Below are 11,051 nucleotides of genomic sequence, written 5' to 3' on the forward strand. Positions count from 1 at the left end.
AATGCACAAGGGATCCATGCATCCATTAAATTTCACTAGTCCTCCAACATGACAGCCAGGAAATTCACCTAAAACAAGCTTCACCTTCCAGTGTGGTAATAAAAATCCTCCAGGTTACTTCTGTTGTACCACATCTCACGATGCTTCTCACTGCATAAACCAAAAAGCAAAAAAAAAAAAAAAACCTAAGAGAGCCTTGAATCTACCTTTAAACATGCATTAAATGACTATGAGTCTTGTTTCGCGAGTGTCCACCAAAGTGCCAATGATATGCGTTTATTCTTCAGTGCTGATATTGACAGCACGGGCCGGCCGGGCCGGTACTAAAGGCTGGGCTGCCCTACTTCAAGAGCAGTAAATTTTCTGGCCTGTGCCAAAGCCCCCCCCCCCACCCCAGCACTCTGCTGCTCCTCATCAGCGTTAATAATGAAAACTTCTCATACCCCTCTCCCAAAGGTACATGGCCACTCCATCACTGCCCATAAAATGTTACACAACTCACTTATAAATAAAACTGTGCATCGACCATGGAAATAAATTTTTAATCAGTACCATCCAATGGCATTTGTGTTGCATACAGAATGCTGGATGATTACCGACAGGGATGTAAGGTGTGGCCGTCATTTGAGGTGGGGGGGGGGGGCGCGGATAACGGACAGAGCAGATTTAGGAATACGACGACTCAGTGTGTCGCAGAAATGCGAGGGACTTCGTGTCATTTGGGAGCAGCTGTCGTAGAGTAAGATGCCACTGCAGTGCATCTGTCGCGCAGGGAGACTGCAGAGGGACGATTTGCTGTTCGTGGAAAGTCCAGGCTTGGCGGAGAGGCGCTGTCCCGCATCGCCGTACTCGGGACACTCGGGAGAGACTTTCCCACACGCAGCGCTGTGGGTTTGACGGCTGTTTTTAAAGGTCAGAAAAGCAAATGTGAGCTCGGTTTGATACTGGCCGCCATCGAGAGAGGATGTCAGCACCAAAAATAGGAACAATATTCTCCAGAAAAAAATTCGACTATATTTTCTTTTAGAAAAACCTTTGTCAATATGCACACTGGCGAAAAAACAATGCATATACGTAATTTATACTTATACTCTCTGTCTTTCATACACACTCTATTATACATTTAATTTTTAAAACGATTATTTAAAATTTAACTTCTTACAATTTATTTTAGTTACAAACCTTTTTCAAACAGTCTAGCACAGAACGGAATCTTGTTGGGAAAGACCATCATTTCATTAATTTTTTCATGTGAGACATTTTGGGCGAAATATTACTGTCAAAACTAATATATCAGATCTTTATATTATATATATATCAACTCTTTTAAAGTTGCAAAAACATTTAAAATATATTCTAGAACTGATTTAAAGCTAACATAAACCTTTACGAAACACAGCTTTGTCAAAAGTATAAAATATACGGAATGGTTGTGCAAATTCTTAATTCTCTCATTATTACATTTGGAATAAATAATTCACTCAGCTTGAGTTATGGATCTTGTGATTAGTCATGTTTAAACAAAGAACTAACTAACATAGACTTTAACATAGACTTAAGCATTGTCTTACATAATGTCTTAGTTATACCACTACATATGCAGTACGAACATCACGCGAATTTTATATACATCATTTAAAATCATGTTAAAATAATGAGCGATGCGATTACGACACACAACCCACTGAGACACTGGAGGGTCCCTTCACGCCGCTTTCATGTCCAATACCAGAGGGCACCAGGACAGAAAATACTGGAAAAATATTCTGTAAACATATCTGGAAAGAAAATCTATGTGTGTCTCGTGGAAAAAGCAGTGCAGGAAAATATTTTTTTCAGTTTCTTTTTTTCTGGAAAAAATGTGTGGATTTTCTCTGATATCGTTCCCTGGCAGTTTTAAAGATTGGGGAAAAGCTGAAAGCGTACGCTTCATTGACAGAATCTGGAATGGGAAATCGGCATTCCTAATAAGGAACACAATTCCAGGCACACGAAGGCCCCCGAATCATATTTTGACTTTGGGGTATAACTGAATTCACTAAGACTGCGGCTTAACTGGAACATCCAATAACTCACTTTACAGCATTCGGTCATTTTATACATATGCAAATATTTAATGTTTTCAGCTTGTTAAATGCTTTGTAACAGTGAGAAGTCATGTGAGTGAATTCGTATGAAATGCACAACAGGGACATCGTTTAAAAATCAGTGCTCTTTAATAAAGGATGTGCATTTTCAAGATAATGAACCTTGTTGTTAACACGCTCTCACATTTCACAGTATCTGGCCATTACTTTTCATCGAACTGCATTCGCCATGATCCCAAATAAGACGATCTGGCCCGCAGATCACAGCCGTTAGCTGTTCTCAGGCTGTTATCCAGGATTAGTGACTGGAGTATTTTAATTTAAATCATATACTTTATTTGAGAGTTGTTTCACAATATGGAAACAAATAAACAGAGGCCGCTTCTCTGGGAAAAAGGACGCTACACCAATCACCATTGTTGACCGTTTCCGTCCTGGTGTTTATTATTATATTTGGAGCATGGAAACCATAGGGTGCTCTGCAAGTCCAGTGGAACCGGCCGCACTTCCCGCTCTCGGTCGACGGTCCTTTGATCAAGTCCGCAGGCTGGGCGGTGCGTGCGTGTCGCCCACAGCTGCACAGCCGTCATCATCAGGATGTTGGGTCTGTGTCAGTTCGGCGCCATAATCAAGCCCTCCCCCACCCGGGCTCCCGAGGTCTCGTTAGGACATTCATGTGCGCCACTAATTGGCAGCCTTAACGCCAACTGACTTTCCCTGGGTGTCACAACAAAGCGAACAAAAGCTTTGTCTCAACCAGGGGGAAGAAAAATAGCAAAACAATTTGGACAACACAGAGAACGTCCTCGGAACAACGAGAAGCCCGAAATACTCGTAATTGAAGTCATCTGTCCGAGAGAGACACCGCATCCATAAAAATCGCGACATCGACCACAAGAGTAAACAATGCCGCCAAACATGTGTACCGCTCGGTCACGTTAGTTCATTTGTCAGTGGATCCGCTGGCCGATGGAGCCGACATGAAGTTGGCTTCTCCTCTCCTCTGTGAGGACCCGACGAAATCTCAGGCCGGCCACAGCGGTGCCTGCACAAAACTCACTTTGGCCCAGTGGAGATGTCAAGCTGTCAGCAGGTGAGAGATGTCAGCATTCCTCTCCCTCCACCTGTCTTGTGTCCAGCAGTGCAGGAGGACAGCAGAAGAAAGCGGGAGGATGAAAGATAGCGGCAATTTTCCCCTCCCCATCTCTTACATCATCGCCCCCCCCCCCCCCCCCCCCCCCCCCCGCCTCGTCGTGGGGAGACGTTGTGGTGAAAAGGCACAGCCCTTCCGCCTGTCAGCAGCAGAAATCTTTAAATTTGGTGGCTTCGGTGTGTACTTAGCCATAACTATTGGTTATGGAACTTTACCGGAATGTTCTATAAATATTTGCATTGCTGGTACGGTTTTTAACCTGAATATTTTACTATAAAGGTACAGATTGAGTATCTCAGATTTAGTACCTCAGGCTGACTTAACTAGGATGCCACCTGCTGTACACTCAGAAAATGCACGGTGACCTTTAGTAGAGTGGATTTAAGGACGACTGAGCTGTCATTGAAAACCTGACACTGTTAACATCCCCCCTCCCTCAGCCACACAAACATCACTGGCATGTCTCTGGAAATACGTCACATAACCTTTGCCAACCAAGTAAACAAAGTAAGAACAACATTATGACATTATTTAATTAAATGTGGACACATTGTGGCTCTGTGCTGTCACCTATTCCAGTGCTACCATGGTGACCACTGGCTTAATGATGCTTAATGATTTCTTTGGCCAACAACTCATCCCCAGCTGGAACATCTTAAGTAAAAATCCTCATATGCATTTTTAATTACGGAATCTTTGACTACTTGCAACGCCCGTGGGGAAAATGCAAGAATAACTTTAATATTCACGGTAAATGTGGGTTCTAAAGCTCTTCTCCAAACTGCACGTATGAGAGCAAACGGCTTATTTAACGGCCGGGATTAATGTCACTTTCACGTTGTTGTGTTGAGTCTGAGAAATGTCCTGACCTTCTCTGGGATGTTATGGCATAACTGTTCCAGTCTGCACAATATGTCCTGCTCAAATCCCAGGTCCTCTCTGCCTCCCATCCTGGCATCGGCGTCCTCCTGCCCATAACAGAGAGACAACTAAGTTAAGACAGATGTTCTAAACCTCAGGTGACCTTGGCCTCGAATATTGATATTCATTAATGTCTTGCTTTTTGTAAGAATAAGCATGCCAACCAACTGGGGGATCTGTTAGTCCGTCTGTCAGTCCGTCTGTCAGTACGTGTCTGTCTGAATGAGCTTCAACGCTTTATCAACCCCAAACCCTAAAACACCTACAACCTAATATGCCAACAAAGTGAGGTAGGATGTCCCTGACTGTTCCAATCGGACGGTTCTCTGGTATAAACAGCTCTGCCATGGAGTTGGAATCAATTATTTATCGTTCAAAGTTGCAAAGTCATGTCACTTTTGCCAGTTTTTATGGGCTGACGGTTGCATTTTCCGAAACGTCTACGATGTGACATGCTTACAAATGGCATCCCAAGTTTCGGCAGTGCACTCAGATCGTTCACCCCCCCCCCCAGCTCTCACCCAACATAAAAGGCATCGTGGGTAAGGCGTCACAGTAGAGGAGCCCCCGGGAAACACAGGGTCCCGCTGCACGGCAACAATCGGTCGTCGGAGGCGCTTAGCGCTATTCTGATCCGTCGCCGTTCTTGTTTGTCTGCAGCAAAACGCTGACAAAAACAAGGGGTCCCATCGTTTCCACTTTAACAAGGACCAGCTGAAAGTGAAGGGCAGTGGGGGGTGGGGGGGGGTGCTGGGATACAAACCGGCCTGTGTCTGCCAGTTCATTTCCTGGCCTGTGAGAGACGGCTTCCTCTGCCTGAGCTCTGAAACATGGCAGTGCACCAGGGGAATTCTGAATAGAATCAATCGCACTTGTTAGTTCTTGAGTTTCTCGCTATTCCCCACTTACCCGGAGCTAGATTCTCAGCTGCAAGCAATTACTGCCTCGGACTTACTAGGTAATGGTTTCCAGATTGGTTTTTGATAAGCCCCTAATTGAAAGAGACAATTTTGAGTTTGGACAATGTAAATCCATTTCTGATTATGTCAGGCCTGGGCAGTTCTGCTGAAGGGGGGATAGCAGTGGTGGTTTTCAGCATTCACTGCCAATAAAAGCTTAATTTGAGAACAAATTCTCTTTTCTCGTAGTGTCTGAGAAAGAACAGGAGAGCGCGAGTCACCGTGAGAGCTCTCTCTCTACCAAGCATCCTTTTCAGGTTCGAAGCTGTTCAATTTAATCAAAATCACCTCTTTTACACAACAGACTTCAAGTGGAAATGGAATATTGTTGAAGAAGAGAGTCCATGCAGGCCATAACACATGCGCTCGCCGCATTGTCTGCAAGCTACATGCGATTACCCACAATGCTTCAGGGCTGGAATGTTTTCGCGGCCATTGTTTTCTGTCATCTTACTGTGGATCGGAGGGTTGAAACGGAGTTAATAAACTCGAGTGCAAATCAGAAGTTGCTTTCAGTTCTGCGTTTAATACGGAGAGTCCTTATTATTTTCTGAAACCGAGAACAGCGTGTGAAATGCAAACCTCACATGTGGTTAAACACAGCCAATGTTTAAACTGGCTTCCTAATCTCAGATTAATACTGACACATAAAAAACTCTTTGCTTTTTTTTTTCCTCGAGGGAAAGTAAGGTGGGGAACTTAGACGACACCTTTGGGGGCCCAGAAAATAAAAGCAGTATTTTTACAGTTGTTTCGGTGTCTAGAGTTGAAAGCGGCTTTGCTTTACGCCGGGTGGCGGAGGGCAGGTGGGCCGCACCATCCGCTCTTGGCGCGGCGGGTGGACGAGGAACCGCCGTCCAACAAGTCCGAGTGAAGCACAAAGGGGGAGGGCGGGGCAGACACGTCCACTGAAACCAAGATGCATCCCGAGAAATTACGCCGAGGATTAACAAAAAAAAAAACAAAAAAAAACACCTGGAGTCAGTCAGCAAATGCGGGGAGAGCAGACTAAGCAAACAAGCGAACTAGGCCAAAGTAAGTAATGGCCGGGGAAGTCATGGAGAACAGAAGAAGCTGTAACCAGAGGAGACACGGCCCTTGTCACGGAAGATTAATTCAGATTTACCGATTGAGATTTACTGGAGGCCGCGGCTCCCTGAGCATGTGCCTCCCCCCGCTTCACGTTAATGGAACGGAGGGAACAGCAGGGGGTGCTTCTTTTCATTCACATGTCCATCACATCTAGGGGCGCTCTAGCCGTAAAAGTTTCCACCGCAAAAAACGCTGGCCACCCCCTACAGCCACAGGACTCTGCAGTTAACTGCAACTGTGCGGAATTACGGAGCACCACGGCCAATTATGACATTCTACAGCCATGAAATCATTGTGAAAATTGGCTCCAGCAGTGAAAAAAAAATAGCGTTTTTTTTTTCTTTCTTTCGCCATCCTGGGTCATTTTAACCATCAAGATCCTGGACAGACACGCTAAAGCTAAAATTTTTAAATAATGGCCGCAATTAAGATTAACAATTAATCCAAACAGTTCACGACACCGCCACGTTTGGGTCGTAAAATTGCTGTAACATGTGCAAGGGGTGGTTGTGGCGGGGGGGGGGGGCGATTGCAGTCCTGAATAGGAGCGCTTCTGTGATTGGATGCCAGCATGTGACACAGAACAGGCATGTCATGGTGACAGCAAGAGGAACCGCTGTTGGGATTCCAGCCGTGCCTGTGCTGTGTCCAGCCGCCTTTGCCGCTAGCCTGGTTTTCCCAACCCGAGTTCAATTAAACAAGTGCCTGCAGCTGATTAAACGTTTCGCTAACATTGTACAAACATCCTCCTGACTCGAGGAGGGGCCATTTACGCGACTTGCGGTGACCCCGCATTGAAATCAAACGTCAATCAATCAGCATATAAACCTCACGGGGCTCCCCGTCGGTGACAACGCTTGGCATCGCTCACTTTTAACGTACGACTGCGAGCGCGTCGACATCTAAAAGACGCAGCAGTGGTGCGTTAAAAACTGCGCTAAACTCGCCGCACCCTCCGTGAGTGAAAAGCGGGGGCTTGATTAGGCTCGACTCCTTCTTGGCGTCTCACCGTCCGCGGAGTTTGGAAGGATAATCTTGGCATAGATTCTGCCTTATGGGCACAAGAAAAACCACAAAAACACAAATGAATCTCATTCCTTTGTCATTAATTTCCCATAATATCTGCGACTACATTCAAACTTTATATGCTCCCTTCATTCGGAACTAATAATGATATTTTCAGAAGTGGACGGATTATAACTGCTGGAATATTTTTCTGGTTTAATTAACTTTAATACAAATAACAAAAATGATATATGACGATATATAAAATTATATATATATTGGATACAGGAAGCATTAAAATGAACGATATATACAAACTGAGGTGACATTCACTATGAACCACAATGCTGAAGCACAAAAGAGCCATGAAACAGGCACTTAGGAAGTTTACCCGCATCCCAGACAACTACGGTAATGAGAACCGCATATAACTCCTGCCAACGAAATTCAAACGATTTATTGGGATTCATTTAAATATCTGCCGTTCGACCAGGGCATCCTCCCCTCAGAATCCTAAAAACAGTAGGTGAGTCTCTCGCCTCCCGAAGTCCTCAGCACGAAAGGCTCACCCCGGCGAGCTCGGGGTCGGCAAGAGCTAACATGTCTGAACTGAAACAAACAACCGGCGAATAAGCACGTCCATCACCGGCTTCTGCCTCTGTCAATTAAATGCCCTATCACCCAGGGATGTTTTTTTATTCATACTCCAGCTGTGAGTCGTTACTGGCGTATTCAAACTTAAGCAGTCCGGCTCCATATGGCTGACGGACGTGTGGGTTCTTGGAGATGGATGGCGAGCGGGCTGCTGTCAGCACTAAGTGGGTACAGGTCATGGCACCCCGAAGCTGGCATGCGAGCGTTCCGAGGGCGGGACCGCTCTGCTGCTGGAGCGCCCAGGAGGCCGAGCGGGAGCATGGAGAACCGACATAACCCAACTGGACCCATGCCTACGCTCATTTGTTTATGACACAGTATATGTGTTATGATCCATATAAATCCGCACGCTCTCGGGCCCGTCCACTGACAGGACGGCTCTCGCACGGTTTCGGTGTGGAGCTCTCGGGTTTATTGTCTGACACAAAGAGGTTTTAAAACAGCATGTGCCAGAGCCCCAGCCAGGAATGGGAAGCCGATCAAAGCCTAAGCAAATAATGAACAATGCAGGCTGCGTGCGGAAAGGCAACACCAGGAATCAGATGTATTGCAACACTAAAATAACAAATCACGTCCTCCGATGCGAATCGCAAAACTTGATTTCATGTAGGCAGTGTCAGTTTCGTGCCATTAATTTTTACAAAGGAATTACCAAAAGACCAGAAGTGTTTCTCTTCGTCCAACATGTGACACACATTTGCTTGGATTTATATTGGCTGTAAACATAGAACAAGAAAAACAGTAGAGATCATAGAACAGTGTTTATATTACTGCTACAGTGATAAACCTTCCCTGTCAGAAGTCTTTTAATAACAAATGTCCATCAGAATCCACGCACCATCAATTTTTTTCCCATTTTTAAACTGCCTTTCCTGCTTATGTAAAGAGTAAAATTTTCATGAAAGGGACAACCATTGTCTAAACACATTAGACCTGCCTGGAAAGCACTGGAAAGCACTACAGTTAGCAAACTACTGTACTGTGAAGGACAAGGTGTATGAAAAAATAACATGGTGAGCTTTCGAAGGCTTCAGCGGGTTGCATGTGAAGCCTGGGTCTTAATTCAACACTGCTTGCTGAACTCAAACATTTGCAAGGATGCTGTTTGTCACTGGATGATAGGACACATGTGCACAGGTTTCATGTGGACAAGGGAGGTGCTTTAACTCCCCCCCCAACTCCATATGCATGCAATTTAGCACTCTCTGGACATTGAGGGGAACACCTACCCCCCAACACACGCACCCTGGCCCCCTTAAATCTATGCCTTCAATAGAATTCCTAACTAGTGCCTGTATTCCCCATACAATGCTATATTTCCTTGTTACTCAATGGTGCTACATTAAATTATGTTAAAAATGTTGGTCACATGACTACTCAGTCAGGATGTGATTGGTTACATCCCTGTGTAGACACCGCAGGATGCTTGAACCATGCAGGGACACACAAACCACTATGACATCTAGCTAAACTCCACAGAGACAGCCTGAGCTGCACTTTGGTCCTTCTCGAGGGAGATCTTTGAGAAGAAGGGCTTAAACAGGCCTGTTAAAACCACCATTAAGCTTCAGAGGATGTTTGAAAAAGCTGGAAAATATTTCCACATCCGTTAATGTTTTTGTAAAGTGAAAAAAGCAGTTATATGGGGATGAAGTAGCCATGTGCAACATTTCCATCTTTCTAAAGCGAGATTTTTAGGTACTTTGATGGTAATTTACTTTGACTGACTACATACTACAATGTTCGTGGATTTCATCAATTACGCCGAAAGCATCAATCCTGAACAGGGCTCTGTTTTATGTGACCCACGAAAATATCAGCTTTTCAAGCCATGATGAAATGCCGCTAAGATAAAAAACAAACTCAGCCTGACAGACATTCAAAGTGACCGTGTTTTCAAGATTCATTTAGGATTTTTTTTTTTTAAATTTCTGAACAAAGGATTGGTAACAGTGGTACCAATGACCTCGATTTCAGAGGCCTGGAGGGGAGATCTGTCGTCGTGCTCGTGGTGTAGCGAGTGCGTCTGGTGCGATCAGCGGAGCGATGTCGTAATGCGATGTCAGACCCGAACCTGACGTCTCCCAGAACCGCGTTTGCCATGAAGTGGCCGACGAAGGTTTGTTTATGTCAGGTAGCCATCAGCTCTCGATTCCGTAATTAAATCCGAAGCTCCTGGCAGTAGTTCGGAAACCCAATTCTCTGACGAACTTCTTTCTTTCCATTTTTGACGGAGAGCAGGAGTCCTCTTGCTTTGTTGACATTGAAAAGAGTATCTATGGAAAATAAATGCGAGCTTCGCTCCTGCGAGAGCTCTCCCAGAACGGAAAGAACAGGAGCAGTTTGGCTCTCGCCGTTAGCCTGCCAGGTCAGGACCCAGTCGGATGTCACATGATGACACCAGACAGGAGATTGACGGGCGGCGTTCCGGCATGTCGGGTGTGTTACACTTCGGGACAAACACACAGGCGATGATAATGGTTGCCTCGGAAACCTCGTAATCTGCAGTACCCATCAGTCTAGGGATGATATCATACAAGAGACCAGGACAAACACTTGCCGTACATTGGATGGACCTTGTTGCTGCCATTATCTCAGGTATCTTAGGAGTAACAGCGTGGTTCCTTGAAACGCCACATTGAGGGTGTGACCAACCAGGAGCTGATAGTATCACTGGATGTTTTCTGCCCTCACCTTCAACTTTCATTTCCAGTCAGAAGGTCCTCTTCTGCCACCACTCACGACTCGGACCTAACCCTAACCCTAACCCAGCTTGGTCCTGGTGTCTCCTCAGACGCTGACGACTGATGTCACTCTCTATGGAAACTACTCCGTTAAAATGGGAATTTCAGACGGGAATATCGGAAAATATGAATTGGCCTTAAATCCTGCGGTTGTACGGACTGTTACTGTGGTTCAGCAGAGTGAAGTTTAATACCCATGTTACTGAAATATGACTTAGGTATTACAAGGGACTTTAAATATACCCTTTTCACTCAGAGGAGCAATAAACTAGGTTGGAATAGTATATAGTGAGACTTTTAAGAACACAGTGTTTATACAACAGTAAATTTCTCAGTGATAATGTATTGAGTCCTGTTAAGCTTCGCACTGTTTAGACGGCACACTATAAACTTCTGTGTTTCTATCATCTCTCTAAAGCAACACCTATTTTGAGCA

The 11,051-nt window shown here is 45.0% G+C and overlaps 1 long non-coding RNA gene across 1 annotated transcript; it reads right to left on the reverse strand.

Annotated features, from left to right (window-relative positions):
• Window positions 1-2,219: 2,219 nt before the first annotated feature.
• On the reverse strand, window positions 2,220-4,816 carry LOC125719385 (uncharacterized). Its single transcript, XR_007385071.1, has 3 exons — window positions 4,683-4,816; window positions 4,110-4,208; window positions 2,220-3,211 (listed from the first exon to the last, which is right to left on the reverse strand). It is a non-coding gene; the product is annotated as an uncharacterized LOC125719385 (long non-coding RNA).
• Between the last annotated feature and the right edge of the window lie 6,235 nt (window positions 4,817-11,051).

The sequence above is a fragment of the Brienomyrus brachyistius genome, chromosome 23 (genome assembly GCF_023856365.1).
Source record: "Brienomyrus brachyistius isolate T26 chromosome 23, BBRACH_0.4, whole genome shotgun sequence".
Classification (NCBI taxonomy): Eukaryota; Metazoa; Chordata; class Actinopteri; order Osteoglossiformes; family Mormyridae; genus Brienomyrus; species Brienomyrus brachyistius.